The sequence below is a fragment of the Chrysochloris asiatica genome, unplaced genomic scaffold (genome assembly GCF_000296735.1).
Source record: "Chrysochloris asiatica unplaced genomic scaffold, ChrAsi1.0 scaffold00276, whole genome shotgun sequence".
In the NCBI taxonomy this organism is placed as follows: Eukaryota; Metazoa; Chordata; class Mammalia; order Afrosoricida; family Chrysochloridae; genus Chrysochloris; species Chrysochloris asiatica.
The window spans coordinates 3,036,127-3,044,768 of NW_006408794.1; the positions used below are offsets into that span (position 1 = coordinate 3,036,127).

An 8,642-nucleotide genomic window follows, 5' to 3' on the forward strand; every position below is an offset into this window, starting at 1 on the left:
AAGATGAGGCTTTCTGCTCCCGTAAAGATTTACACCCTCGGAAACCCTGTACAGGGTTGCTATGGGTCGGAACCGACTCGACGGCACTTAACAACAACAAGTCAAACAATTAAAAAAATTTTTTAAAAAGACTATAATGCATAAAGAGACTTTAAAAATATCCTAATTTAAAAAATAAATTCCTATATTGAGACTATAACTGAAGTTAATAAGATTAGAATTTCAGTGGCCCCAGGAAGAACCAGTGGAGGATATAGGAAGGGAAGAAAGGTAATACAGGTGCATTGTCAGGCATTTTATCTGTGTGGGCAGTTAGGGTTCAGTCCAGCTGAGGCCTCCAGAAGATATTCAACAACACACATCTGAATTGCTCCCCACCCCCAATTCACTCACTGATTCCTACTTGTCATTGAGGGTGTTAAATCCCTGCCCACAGGAGAGTCCTCTGGCCCAAGGATACCCCAGGCAAAGTAGCAGTTGATTTGAGTTAAGAGGCTGGGCTGGGGTTCTGGGTGGAGACAAACAGAATCATTACCAGACAGCAAGTCTGAACTATCCAGTCCGCTCACGGGCCTTCAAAGAAAGCCTTTAATTCTTTTCCTGTCTTGGCAACAGGAACAGGGTGTGTATTAAAAACAAGCTGTACAACACATAAATGTTGCATTTGCCTTGGAGAATGCCAAGGCCCAATCACTGTAATAATAAATAAAAGAACCACATATTAGAAGGGTCAGTGAATGGAAAGATGAGTGTGTAATGAGGGTTTCCCATTGGAAACATTTCCCTGTCACTGAGCTGCACGGCACATACACATGCAGATGCTGGCGAGGTCCAGTCCTAAATGGACTCAACCTGAAATCTGCTTTTTCAGAAATAAGACATTACTGCTGCCCCTCCATTGTATTGGACAGATAAGAGGATAGAATGGAGTTCTGAGTGCATTCCTGGCTACCTGCCAGGCCTTGAATGACAACTTAGAATATCACTTAGAAAAGTTGCTGATGGTTTAGATTGGTTGGACTGAACCTAGTCTATAAATAATCCAATAAATGTGGGCTGTTCTCCCTGAGGCTGGAATTGGGGTCTGCCTCATCAGAGCAGGTTAAAGCTAAACTGAGGTTGGTTGTTTGACTCTCAGAGAGTAAGATTAACCTGCCTAGGCTTCAGGGAGACATGGTAGAGCTCACACACAGTATCTAGAATTGACCTGGATACTGCTGTCACTGTTGGCAAAATTCTCACCTACCATGGGTTTTATTCCTGGCTCATGTGCATAGTGTTGCTATGGGTCGGTACCGACTCGATGGCACCTAACAACAACAACAAGAACAACACCATTTGCAGCCACCACCCCGTCCTCTAGTGGAGGCTTGTGTATTGCCATGATGCTGAACAAGTTTAGTGGATCTTCCAGACTAAGACAAAGTAGGAAGAAAGGACTGGTAAACTACTTTTACAGACCAGCCAATGAAAGAAAATGCTATGGAAGACAATGGTCTGATTACTTTGCGCATGGGGTCTCCATGTGTCAGGGGCTAACTTGATGGTTTCCAACAGTAACAGCAACAGCAACAATCATTACTACCTAAGAATTTATTTGAAGGCAGAAAGCAGAATTTAGGCCAATAGATCTTAAAGTTAACTGCAAATTAAAATCTGGAAAGCTCCTGAAACTGCAGATTCCTGGACTGCTTCCAGAAAGTATCACCCTCTGTGATCTAGAAGTCTACATGCTGACAAGCATACTTGGGGATCTAGTGCTGGTGGCCCACGAACCACATTTTGAGAAGCAGAGAATGAAGGATACCTTGAAAATAGACTTGCTAACTAATCTGATAAAGTGCCAGAAGATTAGCCCCTCGGGTTGGATGGCACTCAAAATATGAGATTGGGGAACAGCTGCCTCCACAAAGTAGAGTCAACATTAGTGACTCAGATGAAACAAAGCTTTCAAAACCTTCATTTGCTGATTGAGTAAAACTCAAAATGAAAAGAAACAGCTGCAGACATCCATTAATAGTCTGAACTGCTCGAAGCGGACTGTACAAATTTAGGAGAATTGGACGTCATCATACATAAAATGGAACACACAAAGATTGATATCCTAGGCATTAATGAGTTGAAATAGACTGATATTGGCCATTTTGAATCAGCCAATCATACTGGTCTACTTTGGCAGGAATGATAAATTTAAGAAGACTGGTGTTGCTTTCATCATCAGAAGAAACATTCAACATATGCTGAAGTATGATGTTGTCTGTGATAGGATGCTATCTATACACATACCAGGAAGACCCTCCCAATGAGAAGGATTGGCACAGTGGCAACAACAATGGACTCAAGCATAACAAAACTTGTGAGGATGGCACAGGATTGGGAAGTGTTTTGTTCTGTTGTGCATTGGGTCACTATGACTCAGGACCAGCTCAGCAGCACTAACAACAATAACTTAAGGAAGACCAAGTAATACGACTATTATTCAAATTTATGCACCAACCACCAAAGCCAATGATAATGAAATTGAATCATGCCAACTTCTTCAGTCTGAAATTAATCAAACATGCAATCAAGACACATTACTGCCAATTGGAATGCAAATGTTAGAAGCAAACAAAAAAATAGGATTGGTTGAAAAATATGGCCTTTTGTGATAAAAAATGATGATGGAGATTCCATGATAGTATTTTATAAGACCAGCAACTTATTCACTGCAAATACCTTTTTTTCAACAGCGTAAATGGTAACTGTACAAGTGGACCTCACCAGATGAAATACACAGATGGAATTAACCACATTTGTGGGGAAGAGACTATGGGTAAACTTGATATTACCAGACAAAACAAGGCCAGGGGCTAATTGTGGAACAGATCATTATTTGCTCATAAGCAAGTTCAGGCTGAAGGTGAAGAAAATTAAAAGAAATCTATTAGAGCTAAAATATAACCTTAAGTATATCCCATCTGAATTTAAAGACCATCTCAAGAATAGATTTGATGCCTTAGACACTAATGACCAAAGACCAGAGGAGTTGTGAGATGACATCAAGGACATCTTACATGAAGAAATAAAAAGGAAAGAAAAAAGACCAAATGGATGTCAAAAGAGACTATGAAACTTGCTCTTGAGCACCTGAGAAGCTAAAGTAAAGGAATAACTAAGTAAAAGAGCTGAACAGAAAATTTCAAAGGGCATCTAAAGAAGACAAAGAAAAGTATTATAATGAAATGTGCAAAGATCTGGAATTAGAAAACCATAAGGAAAGAACATGCTCAGCATTTCTTAAGCTGAAAGAACTGAAGAAAACATTCAGACTTCTACTTCCAATATTTAAGGATTCTATGGGCAAAATGGAGTGCTGGTGTGGTGCTGTGAGTTAATGTGCTGGATTGCAAAGTTGGTTTGGACCACAAGGTCAATGGTTGAAGCTCACCAGCTGCTCCTTGGAAACCCTACACGGGGTCACTATGGGTTGGAACCGACTCGATGGCACTTAACAACCACAATGGGCAAAATATTGAATGGCACACGAGACATCCCAAGATGATGGAAGCAATGCATAGAGTCACTTTACCAAAAACAATTGATAGATGTTCAGTCATTTCAAGAGGTAGCATGCAATCAAGAACTGAAGGAAAACATCCAAGTTGCACTGAAAGTATAAGTGAAAAACAAGCTTACAGGAACTGACAAAATACAAGTTGAAAATGTTTCAACAGGAGAGGCAGCAAGATGGCTGACTAGGCAGAAAGGCTGTATTGGAGCCTCTACACCAAAGATAAGGAAAACCAAACGAAACAGATGCAAATGATAGTCCTGGAACTCCGAGCTTCAAATGAAGGGGTAGAGAAGTGGATTGACTGCTTACTAAGAGAGAGGGCTGAGCAGATGCAACAAAAAAAAGGAGACACTGATGATCTGTGCCCACAGATCAGATGGGAGCAGCTATTTTGAGATTTTGTAAACATATTGGCATTGCAGAAACATACATGTGGCTCATAGAGATTAAGGTGTGACTTATTTTTTTTTGTTCCCCACAGTCCCCTGATGACCAGAGGCAAGGCAGGCCCCTACCGGTGTACACCCCCAGGGAAGCTCCTGCTCTCTCAGCAACCGGAGCTGCACAGAGGTAAGCACCACTGTTGTAGGCCTTATTAAAGGAGTGGGGAGCAGTCCTCATTGACCCCATCCAGGCGGGTCTTTCTGCAGACTTGTCCTGACCACCCCTGGACTAGCTCTCACTAGAAGAAGCAGACAAGAAAACACACAAACAAAATGAACTGAGTACAGATAAATGTGCAGAACAAAAAAAAAAACAGCACCACACACACAACACACACAACAAAATGAATGCAATTAATTCATGCCTATCAGTAATTACACTGAATGTTAGTGGATTAAATGTACCAGTCAAGAGACAGAGTAGCAAAATGGATAAGAAAATAGGATCCTTCAATATGTTGTCTACAAGACACACACACACACACACCTTACACACAAAACAAAAATAGATTAAAAATAAAAGGATGGGGGGGTATATCAAGCTAATGGCAATCAAAAAATGAGCAGGAGTGACAATATTAATTCCTGATAAAATAGATTTTAAGACAAAAATCAACATAAGAGACAAAGAAGGACATTATCTCATGACTAAAGAGTACATTAAACCGGAGGACATGACCATAATAAATAGCTGTGCTCTTAGTGAAAGAGTAACAAAATACATAAACCTAACTCTAATATACATGAAGAAAGACAACTCTACAGTAAGAGCAGGAGATTTTAATACACCACTTTCAATAAAGGACAGAACAACTAGAAAGAAACTCAACAGACACAGAAGAACTAAACAATATAATCAACCAACTTGACTTCACAGATTTAATGCAGAGCACTCAACCCAACAACAGCACAATACACATTCTTTTCCAGTGCACATGGAACGGTCTCCAGAAGAGATAACATGTAAAGCCATAAAACAAGCCTCAACAAATGAAAAGAATCAAAGATCTTTTCAGATCACAATGCTATCAAATTAGAAATCAACCAAAGGAAGATCAAGGAAATAAAATCAAGTACATGGAAACCGAATAACACCCTGCTTATAAGCTATTAGATAATAGGACAAATACAAACATATTTTAAATTCCTTGAATCAAATGAGAATGAAAGCACAACATATCACAACCTTTGGGACACAGTAAAAGTAGTGCTTAGAGGACAATTTATAGCAATAAATGCACACATTCAAAGTAAAGAACCAAAACCAGCACCTCAACTCAATATCTCCAACAATTAGAAAAAAGCAACAAAATAAGCCTACTGCCACAAGAACTAAAGAAATAATAAAGATTAGAGTAGAAATAAATAAATTATTAAACAGAAAAACAATAGAAAGAATCAGCAAGACAAGAAGTTGTTTCTTTGAAAGAAAAATAATAGAAAGAATCAACAAGACAAGAAGTTTGCCATTCTTTGAAAGGATTGGCAAACTATTGGCAAATCTAACCAAAGAAAAGGAGAAGATGCAAATAATACACATAAGAAATAATATGGGTGACATCACAACAGAATCAATGGAAACAAAAATGATAACAGAACACTATGAAGAATAGTATTCCAATAAATTTGGAAATGTAGAAAAAAAATGATAAATTTTTAGAAAAACACACTTATTTAAAGTAACACAGAGTAAATTAGAAAACTTGAACAGGGCTACAACAAAAGAGGAAATTGATCACATAATTTAAAAACTATCAACAAAAAAAGGCCTAGGCCAAATGGCTTTACTGGTGAATTTTACCAAACATTCAGAGAAGATCTGACACCAATTTTACTCAAACTCTTCCAGAATATAGAAAAGGATGGGAAACTACCAAATACATTTTATGAAGCAAGCATAACCTTCATTCCAAAACCATGCAAAGACATCAATTAAAATTAGAGATCTATATCCCTGATGAACATAAATGCAAAAATGCTCAACAAAATCCTAGGAAATAGATTTCAACAATATATTAAAACAAAAAACAAAAAAATCATGACCAAGTCAGTTCACATAAACGATGCAATGATGGTTCAATATTAGAAAAATAATCATTGTAATCCATCATATAAATAAAAAAATAAAATAACCACATGATCACTTCGATTGATGCGGAAAAAGCATTTGACAAAATCCAACATCCATTCCTGATAAAAACACTCAACAAAATAGGAATTGAAGGGAAAGTCCTCAACGTAATTAAGAGCATATATATAAATACTACAACCAACGTGACTCTCAATAGAAACTAAAAGCATTCCCTTGTGAACAGGAACTAGATAAGGATGCCCTTTGTCACCCACCATTCCTATTCAAAATAGTTATAGACAGAGATATAAGGTAAGAAAGAGAAATCAAAGGTATCCAAATCGGCAAAGAATAAGTAAAACTCTATTTGCAGATGATATGATCCTATGTGTAGACAATCCCACAGACTCAGAAAATTATTAGAACTCTTTGAAAGATTCAGCAAAGTGGCAGAGTACAAGATCAATATACAAAAATCAGTTGAATTCCTCTATACAAGTAAAGACAGCTCTGTAAAGGAATTTAGGAAAATAATACCATTTACAGTAACCACCCAAAAAATGAATTATTTAGGAATAAATCTAACCAGAAAAACAAAAGACTTACACAAAGAATATTACAAAACACTGCTGCAAGAAACCAAAAGAGACTTAACAGAAATGGAAGAATATACCATGCTTGTGGATCGGAAGACTTAATATTGTGAAAATGTCAACATTGCTGAAAGTAATCTATAGATATAATGCAATCCCAATCCAGATTCCAACATCATTTGTTGTTGTTATTAAGTGCCAGCAAGTTGGCTCTGAATCAGTGACGCTGTATAGGGTTTCTGAGGAGCGACTGTATAGGGTTTCTGAGGAGGTTTCTGAACCACTGACCTTGCAGCTCAAACCAACCTTGTACTCCAACATCATTATTTAAAGAGATGGAAAAATTGATCACTAACTTTATATGGAAAGGAAAGAGACCTCAGATAGCAAAGCATTACTAAAGAAGAACAAGGTTGGAGACCTCTCTCTCTCCCTGATCTCAAAATTTACTACACAGTCACAGTGATCAAAACAGCCTGGTACTATAACAACAAAAGATACATAGGTCAATGAAACAGAATTGAGAACACAGAAATAAATCCATTCACATATAGGCAGCTGATCTTTGACAAAGGCTAAACTTATTAAATGAAGAAGAGATCGTCTCTTCAACAAATGGTGTTAGCAAAACTAGAAATCTATTTGTAGAATGAAAAAAGACCCATATCTCAAACCATATACAAAAGCAAACTCAACGTGAATTAAAGACCTAAAGGTAAAACCTATAACTATAAAGATCACCATTGAAAAACTAGGGAATACTTAGGGACCCTAAAACATGGCATAAATAACACTATCAAATTTTACTAAAAACACAGGCACAGTAGAAGGCAAAATCGATGACTGGGACCTCCTAAAAATCAGGCACTTGTGTGCATCAAGAGGTTTTAAACCACATATCAGACAAGGGACTAACTGCTAAGATTTACAGAAAACTACAACACCGCTACAAGAAAAAGACAATAACCCAATTAAAAAGTAGGCACAGGACATGAACACACACTTTACCAAGGAAGACATTCAGACCGCCAACAAACATGAAGAAATGCTCACTATCACTAGCCATTGGAGAGATGCAAATCAAAACAACAAGGCTTCATCTCACCCAGCATTAATAGCAAAGTTCACAGAAGCAGAAAACAACAAATGCTGGTGAGGGTGTGGAGACACTGGGACCCTCCTACATTGCTTGTGGGACTGTGAAATGGTTCAATCACTATGGTAAACAGTATAGTGTTTCCTCAGGAAATAGAAATCCCATATGACCCAGCAATTCCTGTATTTGATAGATAGCCACAAGAAATAAGAGCCAGGACACAAGAGATACGTGCACACTGACATTGGTACATACACACGATGAAATACTATGCAAAGTTGAAGGATAAGGATGAATCTGTGAATCACCTACAGGATATTACGTTGAGTGAACTTAGTCAATCACAAAGGGACAAATATTATATGAAACTATTATTGTTAAAAACTCAAGAAAACGTTTTCTTTGATGATTACCAGGGGTGGGAGGGAAGGGAAAATAATTCACTGGCTAGAGGGTTGTTGTTGTTAAGTGCTGTTGAGTCAGTTCTGACTCATAGTGATCCAGTATATATAGCATTTCCATGGAGCAGCTGGTGAATTTGAACAGCTGACCTTGAGGTTCAAACTAACATTGCAGTCCATACCATGCTTATCCTACAGTGCCATACCAGGGTAGACACATGTTAACTTGGGTGAGGGGGAGGGTACCATACAAGAAGAGGAAGGTTGGCAGAAGAATGATGAAGCTAGGTAAAGACACAGGGAAGTATTCAAGGGCTAAAGGGGACAGAGGTAAATAACGATATATCCATAATATTGGAACAAGAATGTTCTGCAGGTAGATACATGGACAGACACACAGGCTGAAAGGGTATGGGAGGAGGAGGGAATATATATATATATATATATAAAAGAGTTGGAATGAGGATATTTGTACATTGGTA

General features: G+C 38.0%; 1 pseudogene; it reads left to right on the forward strand.

Moving 5' to 3' along the window:
• Positions 1 to 8,642, forward strand: part of LOC102836915 — a 148,013-nt pseudogene that overhangs the window by 30,180 nt on the left and 109,191 nt on the right.